Genomic DNA, 10,586 nt, shown 5'->3' on the forward strand with positions numbered 1-10,586 from the left:
TTTGTTCAGTCTTTTAACTATATTTAATATATAGAAAAAATAATTTTTATAATACCTCTAAAATCCTTTTGCTTGAAAATTATATTTTATTTTTGACAAGTTCTAACTGGTAATTTTAAGAAAATAAGTGCTTTTTATATATTTTTAGTAAAATTAACTAAAAACTTATTGTTCATCAAATTAAATAAATAATACGTACTGTATTGAATCAACTAAAATTCGTTTCGTATTATTCGATCCTTGCACCCATATTTTTTCTTGTATATCTACATCAACTAATAACTACATCAAAAAAATATTTTATTTTTCTACTAAAATCAATTAGCGACTTGCAGAAAGAAGTTGACAATGCAATCAAATGTGTCACAATAATGACGACTGAGAAAGGTTGGTAAAATCTACACTGTATCCTCGCACACTTTTTTAAAATATTGTTTTATTATTAAATAAATTTTGTTGCTTTTAAAAAAAATTAAATTCACATTGTTTCAATAAATTTTAGACAAACAACTAATAAAAGTATTATTAATACAACCGATATTAATCTTTAACATATTTTTAGTGTGTTTTTTAATAAAAAAAATTTAACCAGTATTTTTATTAATTAACAGAACTTTAAATTATATATATAAAAAAATTTCTTACGCTAATATAAGATTAAAAATTCTTACACCTAATTTGAATTTTTTATTTATTTTAAATTTAATGGATTTTAATTTATTATTATTTTTATTTAATTTACACTCATATAAAAATATCATGTCAGTTTGAAAATAAGGTACAGTCATGAACTCCTTTCTGACATTCACATTTGGAGCATCTATAATTTCAATGGAAACACTCAACAAGCCACTTTGAAATTGTTTATAATCTTAATGTGAGTGTTTCCTCACCAGAAAAAGATGGGTATACATTGTTTTCATGGATCGTTTCTTCATTTTACCTTATAATTGCCACAACGTTTAGTCAAAATATTCTAAGTAATCAATTCAAAATCTTGAGCTCTATGAAGTGTGACACCCATTTGAGGTGTGAGGTCTCCATCCAATTTCCGTAAGATGAGAAAAGAAAAAAGAAAAAACAGTGTCCAACTGTCATAGTTTTGCATATCATACAACAGTAACATGTTAAGTATAAGGATATGCATAGAATCTTTATAAGACCCCAAAACATTTCTTACTTTTATATTTATGTATTACATATGTTTTCTTATGCTGTGTCATTCAGATTTTACCTTCTAGCGAAACTCTTAAGTTATGAATTATTATTATTATTATTGCTTCATTCATCAACTTTTGAGAGGTGGCCATTTTTTTGTGGTTGAAAAATAATTATTATATTTTGTTAATAAAAATATATAGCTAAATTAATATATATTCAACGATATCAAATCTATTTTGCTTGTATTTAAACTAAATAAACTCATCCCAAGTTTTATGTTTTTATTTAAGGTTAGCCAAAACTTATCTCAAAAATAATATTAATCATTAATATTTGTCACTTTAAAATGAAAATACTATTGATTGGTATATAATCAAAGTTTAGATCCTAAAAAATAAACTTACCATTTTGCTGCGTCACATCTCTTATTAGTTGACTTCTAATATGATATCAATTCAACAGAGAAGTGCACTTCTCACTAACTTAATGCTAATGGCACTGTGATGATTGCTCTCTGTTACAATCTTAAAGTATTTGTATATAAGGGTTCAGTGGCAAATGGAAGAGTGAGAGAGAGACAACTAGGTTTTTTTTCTTGCTCTCTAATATAATTTCTAGCCTATGAATTTATTGTTGTGTTTTTTACTGTGTTTCTAAAACTTTTAAAATAAAATAAAAAGACAGCGCACGTGGCAGAATGCGTATTGGACGTACAGAGGGTATTTATGTATTTGGGATTACAGATCTACCACGCGTTTCTCGATGACAACGCATACCCCGCCGCCTCGGTTTTAATACATGATAAATATTTTTTTATAAATATTAATTTTTTAATATTTAAATCTAATATCAAGTATTTCAAATAATGTAATTATCATATCAAATATATAAAATAAAGGTATAACATATTTTAATAAATTTTTACTATTATGAATTACTGAAATTTAGTTTTAAGAAACCGGCTTATTCGGATTAGTTCATTTGGAGCAGAACTCATAGTAAGTTAAACAAAATTTATTTATATTTGAGGATTTTAAAAATTATGTTCAAAATGGGTAGAACATATTTTTAATAAGTTTTCCCAAGTTTAATCTTGTTAAACTTAATTAAATCAAGTTTAAAACAAATTTTGAGTTCAAATTTTAAAACTTAAACTCTACGTTTTATTTTATAAAATCTGCAATTTCATTTACTAGCTTTACTCTTCAAACCCAATACTTTTAAGATATTTTTTTTAAATATTAACATTTCTTTTAAAAGACAAATTCAAAGTACAAAGATATTTCAACCTCTTATAATTTTAAAGATAATTAATAATTTATATTAATAATTATTAATTCAATTTACATACACAATTGATCTCCTTAACAATATAGTTGTAAGCTATTTTTATATTTAACAGAATCAAACATTTCACGAGCATTTTATATACTTTTGTTGAAGAGAATATTATTTTGTTAAAACTAAATTGTTCATACTATTACAAATCATACAATTACAACTTCCTTTTTTTTTTTCACATTAAATTCCAGGCATATTTAGTAACACATCATGCAAATTTTTAGGTAAGCATAAACTGACATCAAATCATTCAAATATCATATACCCACAATTTCAAAAAGATCATGCAATGCAAAAATAAAAATAAAAATTGCAGTGTGTTTTCATCTTCGGTGTCACACAGCTCACAAGCTTTCGAGAAAATCATCAATCTATGTTTGGTCAAATTCCTCTGCCGCATTGGACTGCATTAAGTAGTAGACACTAAATGAATATCACTACTTTTCTCGGCACACTGACTTTTCAAAATTTATGTAAGGCTTGCATTAGACATTGTTCTAAACTGCTACCTATAATAAAAAAAATGACTGTGTAGTAACAAGCAGATTGTACATTATATTTCTTAGTACCATCACACTTCCATGTTAACATGTCATTTACATTTTCCTTTGGCCTCTTACTCTTTGTAATCCCCCACAATTGTTGTTGTAAATCTTCCTCTCATAAAAATAATTGTATTGTCCAAAAAATTTCCTACACTCGTTGATCCATTGACCCATCTCAAATCGTCCACATCTATAATGGTATGGTTTGCAGTAGTATGAATAATTTAACTTAAAAAAAATATTATCTTCAATAAAAGTATACTAAATGTTAGTGAAATGTTTGATTCTATTAAGTATCATTTTTATAAGTAGCTCGTGACAGGACCTTTAAAAAACTCAATTGTATATGTGAATTAGATTAATGATCCATTGACATGTATTGTTAATTCTCATTAGATATGTAATTGGTTATAATACTCTTATACTTATATTTTATCTTTAATAAAATATTGATATTTAACAAAATAAAAAAATATCCTGATTAACATTAGAAATTTATTTTTTAAAGAATTTTTGTTCTCTTAAATTTTTGAAAATATTTGTAATAAATATAATTTCTTCAATATACAGAGAAACAAATTTTTAAGAAAAAAAATGATATTATTGTCAAAATAATTTTGTAGTCTGTTATTAATTTATAATTTACTGTTATAATTAAATCTAAGCATAAAAATTTAAATTAATAATATATACAATTTTAAAATAATTTATAAAAACAATTAGCAAGATCAATCTAAATGAGCACAAAAAATAGTTTCCTGTCAGTGTTATCGACACCGTGTTATTCTTTCTAGATCTATAACTGGTATCTAATGTCTAAAAATAGTTTCTTATATTTTATAAATAATATTTTTTTATTTTTATGAAAAGTTTAACTCAATCCGAATACTTATAATTATTTTATTTGATAGTTACAATTCATTAAAGTTATTGTGCAGTAAAATATACAAATTAAATTGGATATGAGTGCTTTTAAAGTATCGATATTATGTTGTTAATTAAAAGCTTGTAATTTATTTTCTTTGTTCACTATTCTTCTAAATATGATTTTTTTTTTAGAGATGACAATAGGTAGAGTGCTATAATATCCATTTCCATATCACCATATTAGAAAAATATTTGTACCCAACTTTATATCTGTATGAGTAATAATTTTAATCCTTCATATATTCTGAGTACTTGCATATTCGTACCCGTCCTAATTACCCATGCTTGTTTAAAAAAAAATACTTATAAAAAATATGATTATATAATTTTATATAAGTAGCATAATAATACAAAAGTTTGATACATAATTACTTAACAAAATTCAAGCATAGATAGAAAACAAATATTCAAATATCATAAATGTATCTTAATACATTAACTTTCAAAACTAAAGTACTTAAAAATCATAAACAAAATTTTACACATAATTTTTAAGATCTTCTAAAATAATTAACACATAAACTTAAGAGTCTTGTACTATCACTCTTCAAAACCTAAAAAAAAATATTAGTTAATTATTCATTGTAAAGTTTTTACCTCTTTATTAAAATCAGACTCTCTAAATGACTGCAAACGCAAAAACTTAAATAAAAAACCTTATTTAACTCAAGTCAAAATAATATGAAAAAAATTATGATTTACTTTATTGATAGATAGATTTTTATATTTTTAAATATGTATTCATTTATTTGAGTAATATAAATATTTATATTAAAAATTTTAAATTTTTATTTTGCATAGAAATTTTTTTGAAAATATAGAATTATAAATTAAAAGACAATATTATTCAAAAATTCAAAATAGAAAATTTGTTCATTCAAAAAAAGATTATAGCCTATAAAAAAACTTTGAACTGGGTAAAAAAATATAAGATATGAAATTATATAAAATAAACAGTGAAATATTTATCTTGACCAAAATTTTACAAAAGTCTCCACAAAAACTTTTTAAAAGTAGGTTGAGTTCTTATTTTCTTAAATTCTTAGTTACTTTATTATAAGTAAAAAATTATTCAAACGAGATTATATGAGATTAGAAAAAAAAATTAGAAATACCAATAATAGTTATAATATAGTTTTAGGTTTACTCCTTAAATACTTACTTTTGTATGAAAGTATCTTTCTTTGTGAATCGCACTCCTGAAGTAGATATCTCGACAGAACAAGTTGTGAAACAAAAATTACATAATTGTCAATGATTGTAAAAAAGATCTAGTCAAATATATAAAATATTAATCCTAATTCCCTTTTATTATGGACTTTTGGGTTAAAGCCTCCCTCACATAAATAGCATAATATATAGTGACACACAATATATTCTTAGAAGATAATTAGGAGTACTTAAAAATCCATGCCTGCACTTATCCCATTAAAATTTGTGAGTATTTTTTTATATTTATACTCATACCTGTTTAGCAAATAAATATCTTACCCATTGAAAATAAATTTTACAGGTATTCTTAGGGTACTTTACCCATAATTATTCCTATTTTTTTTCCCTTCCTATTGTAACATATTCAAATAATACTGTAAAATTTATACTCCATTATATTACATTTCACATCATTTTTTGTTAATATTTTCTATTTTACTTCATCTCTTTTCATCAATCTAAACGTACCTCAAAGAACTTGTGGTCTCGTAATTCATCAATTTGGTCAACAATTTATACTCAGAATTTGTCTATCTTTATTTCATTATATTTCAACCAACTTCATTTCATTTACTTCAATTGATTCAAACGTAGTCAAAATAATTTTTTTTAAGAACTATTATCTTTTTCTTTATGTCAAGTCACTTCTTCTATATCCAGTATTTAGCATTTTTTATTATTTATCTCTATTTTAAATACTATTTATTATTTTTAATTTAATTTAAGTTTTAAATATTGACACACAATATTAAATTATATGTATATATATATATATATATTAATAAATTAAATGATTTTAAGCATTTTAAATTTAGACACACCATAATAAGGAAAATAAAAATTCTTTAATTTATTTAACATAATAAAATATTTATTATTAATTAAAAACATTTACTGTTTATTTTAAAATATATTATATTTCAGATTAATTATCCAATATATACTTAATTTTTATTAAATATTACTTTAATTTAATATCACTCGTGTAATATTAAATTTGCACTAATTTAATTACTCTAAAACGATTAGAATGCACTTTAAATGTCAAGTATAATTATAACTTATAATTGTTAATAAAAAACAAATAATTATTTTTGTTCTATTTTTAACAAATTTGTTATATATATGTGTGTGTAAATTATAATTATTAATTTTTAATAAATAATTATAATTATTTTTAGAAAAGTTAAATCATAATAAAAGACATGAATAACCAAGGAGGTTATTAAATGTACGCTGTGTTTAATGATAAATTTTTACTATATAGAATTAATCTGAATTAAATGCTGAAAATATTAATCATTTATTAGGTTTTGACTTATGTTGAATTCATTTTTTCTTTATTTTCAATTTTAAGTAAAGAAAACTATTAATAACTTTTTATTTAAAACATCATTAAATAAAATTTATATAAATCTTATAAATATGAAATAAAAATTGCGCCATTTTAATGGAATAAAAATTATTTTTACCTAATAATGAGAGTAATCAAAGAAATGTTCCTTTTAAATAAACAGCAGATTATGGTAAATTTTATGAAGATAATTGTTTCTTAATAAGTAATTTGAAAAAATATTTTAAGATGAATGATTTCTTTGTATTAGAAGATTATAATATATCAATTATAGTATGCTAAATGTTAGTAAATATTTGATTCTATTAAGTATCGTTCTTTAAAGTAACTTGCAACAAGTTCTATGAGAAAATTTTATATATGTGAATTTGATTAATGATTCATTAATATATATTGTTAATTTCTTTTAGAATTATAATGGGTCATAGTATCTTTAATTTATTCCTAATAAAATATTAATGTTTAGAAAAAATAAAAAATAATATATATATATATATGTATAGTTTTCAAAAAAGATTGTATAAATAATAATCGTTAAAACCATTTTATTCTACAATTAAATACACTTTAAAATAACTAAATAAATCTAAACTATCGCATCAATAATATAAATTATGCATCTCAAATGTGAAAAGTAAATAATCTCATAACTTCATGTTAAAAGCACTTAATTATACTAGTTTGTTGTGTGATATATATATATATTGTTAAACATCAACGTTTTATTAAAAATAAATTTAGAGTATAAGGGTATTCTAACCCGTCACAACTCTAAAGAGAATTAATAATACATGTTAAGGGATCATTAATCCAATTTATATGTATAATTGATCTTTTCAAAGGTCCTGCTGCAAATCACTTTCAAGAATGATACTTAATAAAATCAAAACTTTCACTAACATTTAACATATTATTATTGAATATAATATTATTCTTCTGAAGACAAATTATTCATACTACTGCAAACCATACTATTACAACTCTTCTCCATTTCTTTTTTCCATATTAGATTCCATACATGCTTAGTAACGTCTTGTGCAAATTTTTGTTTAAGCATAAACTAATATTAAATCATTCAAACACTATGTACTATAGTTTTATAGAGACACGCAATGCAAAAAAATATGCACTATATCCTCGTCTTCAGTATTATACAACCCACAAACTTTTGAGGGAATCGTCAATCCAAGTTTAGTTAAGTTCCTTCACACCGAGATTACATTATGCAATAGACGCCAAACAAATATCACTACTTTACTTGGTGTACTAACTTTCCAAATCTTGCGTAAGGTCTACATTAAACCTAGCTGCAAACCACTACCCGTAGTAAAGAAATGATGAATGTAATGATAAGCGGATTGCACACTATATTTCTTGTCACTATCACACTTCTACAACAACATGTCATTCACATTTTCGCTCGGCCTCTTACCCTTCATAGTTTTCCACAACAGCTATTGTAAATCCTCCTCTCATAAAAATAATTGTCTTATCCAAAGAATCTCCTACACCCATTGACCCATCTCAAATCATCCGTTATCCATCACTCGTGTCTTCTTATTAGTCGTTATTGAGAATAACCTTGACTATAAATTTTTTAGTTTGTTGTATGATATATAAATAAAGTAATTCATTTATATTTAAATTCTCCAATAGAAGTTTGAGTAATTAATTGTAATTAATTAGAAATATTTTGTAATGCCCTAAATTTTATAATATTAAATATTTTATATATATATATATGAGAATGGATATTTGAATGTGCACTTGATTGTACTGTAAGTTTAGTGTGAATATGATGGTGTAGATGCATATGTATATATAATATATATGTGGATAAATATGTGAGTATGAATGTGAATATGACTGTAGAGATAGCCATATAGTATGGTTGAAATATGATTGCACTAAAATTGGTTGAAATATAGGTTAAGTGTGTAATGCAGGGGTGTTCTCGTTACAATAAGAATATTTTCACTATAGCAAGAGAGCATTGGGCAAATGAGATGATTTTGTTGCGTTCTCGCTGTAGCGAAAATGCAACAAAGAGGGGTGCAATTCTAAGTGCAGTTTTACTATAGCGAGAGGATCTTGCTGTAACGAGATTTTGCAAAAATCAGAATGCAGTTTCCTCTTAAATTTTTGCTGTAGTGAGAGTGTCGCGACCAGAAGGGTATTTGAAGGGTTTAGGGTTTGAGAAAACGCATTCCTACTCTTTTCTTTTCAAACACTTTTTGATTCTCTCAACTCAAAACCCTATTTCACCGATTAAATTACCTCAAAAGCCGTTTAGAAGCTAGATTGAAAGTTGGAATCACGTTTGAGGTGTTTGGAGGTAAGTTTTAATGGTTAGAGTTTTAGTTTATTGTCTCCATTCTCTGTTTTCTCAGTTTTCCTTGGTTCTCATAGTATTCTTCCATTTGTTTAGGACGAAATCGGTGTAGGAGACACTTCCATTGTTGATTTACGTTGTGGGTCTTCATTTGAGGTAAGGAGAGACTCTATCTTATCTCTTGTGTCTTTAAATCTATTATTTTGCTATGTATTGTAGTGTGAATGGTTTGGAATGTAAGCATTTTAATGGAATTAATTGATTGTAATGAGATTGTGGTGGAAAGATTGTGTAGAATATAGTATAATGGATATTGAACAGTATGCATGATGAAAATTATGTGGTTGGCTAGAATGTAGTTGGTATTGAAAAATGTGTGTGAATATGAATTCTATTTGTGATTGAGAATGTGGCTAAAAATATGTGTGAATGACATGTTATATGCGATTGTGAATGTATTGGAAGCTATAAATAGTTCAGCGATACACTAGGGGTGTGAAAGATGAGAGCGGTAGAAATACCTTGGAAAAGAGAGAGTGGTGGTGACACCAACAGTGAGCGTGAGTGCACCACAGGTCACACACTCTCTTGCTGACTCAGCTTCTAACTAACACATTTGCTGAAGGGCTTGTGACCACACACGTTGTATCTGTGAGGTAGGGGCTAACCGGCTACTATCCATGATGTAAAACTGTGATTATAGTGCCAAAGTAAACGTAGCTACGCGCAAGGAGCGAACCTGTGTGTGGATTAGTATGAAATGCTGAAAAGTGATGAATGTGTTGATTGTTGCATGATTTGAATTTGGTAGTGAATATATATGATAAGCGAATGTGAGTCTCTGTGTTTATGTGTGATATTGTAGAGTACTTACCCTTACATTTATATTTCGGGTGATTAAGATGATCAGTATCAGACTCAGTGAAGAGATGAATGATATTGCTACAGGGCTTAGATTATTTATTTTAAAAATATGATGTAATTGAATTAGTCCTATAGTAGTTATTTGATATAAATTTGTAAATCCTTCTTATATTGAAACACTTTGATAAAACTGTGTGTTGAAAATTATTTTAATGAAAATTTTTATTATTCTTATTTTTACAAAAATTATTTATAAAAATTAACGTGTTACATATTTCATCATCAATGCAAACAAACAGGTGTGAGGATTGAAAATTGTGAATTTCTTTTAGACTGAAACATTTTGTTTGTAAATGATTAAATATTTTTCCATAAAAGATATGCATTCTAACACAAATTATAATGGAGAAAAAATATGTATTTCAATTATGTATAATAATTTAAATTAACTTTACACACATATCTCAATAAAATTTCATGAATAAAATTAATTTTAACACATTTTAAATTTACTAGTTTAAAAATATTTATATAATATAGCAAAAAAAATTTATATAAAAATTAATTTAATTTAATATTAAAAGAAGGACCCTAAATTGATTAAAACTCATCTTATTATGTATGTAAAAGAAATTCACTAAAAATGACGTAGTAGTAGAAGAGTTAGCCTTAGTTGAAAGTTAGATGTCTCAAGTTAATACTTAAAAAAAAAAGAAAAAAAATTCACATGTATCTCTCAACTTAAAATTTGGAAATATTTTGTAATTATTAATTTTTTATACACTGTCTAGATAAACTTAAATTGAAATAAATATTTTATATAAAAATTAAAATATATAGCATGAATTTC

The sequence above is a fragment of the Abrus precatorius genome, unplaced genomic scaffold, assembly GCF_003935025.1.
Source record: "Abrus precatorius isolate BTA unplaced genomic scaffold, Abrus_2018 Scaffold11, whole genome shotgun sequence".
In the NCBI taxonomy this organism is placed as follows: Eukaryota; Viridiplantae; Streptophyta; class Magnoliopsida; order Fabales; family Fabaceae; genus Abrus; species Abrus precatorius.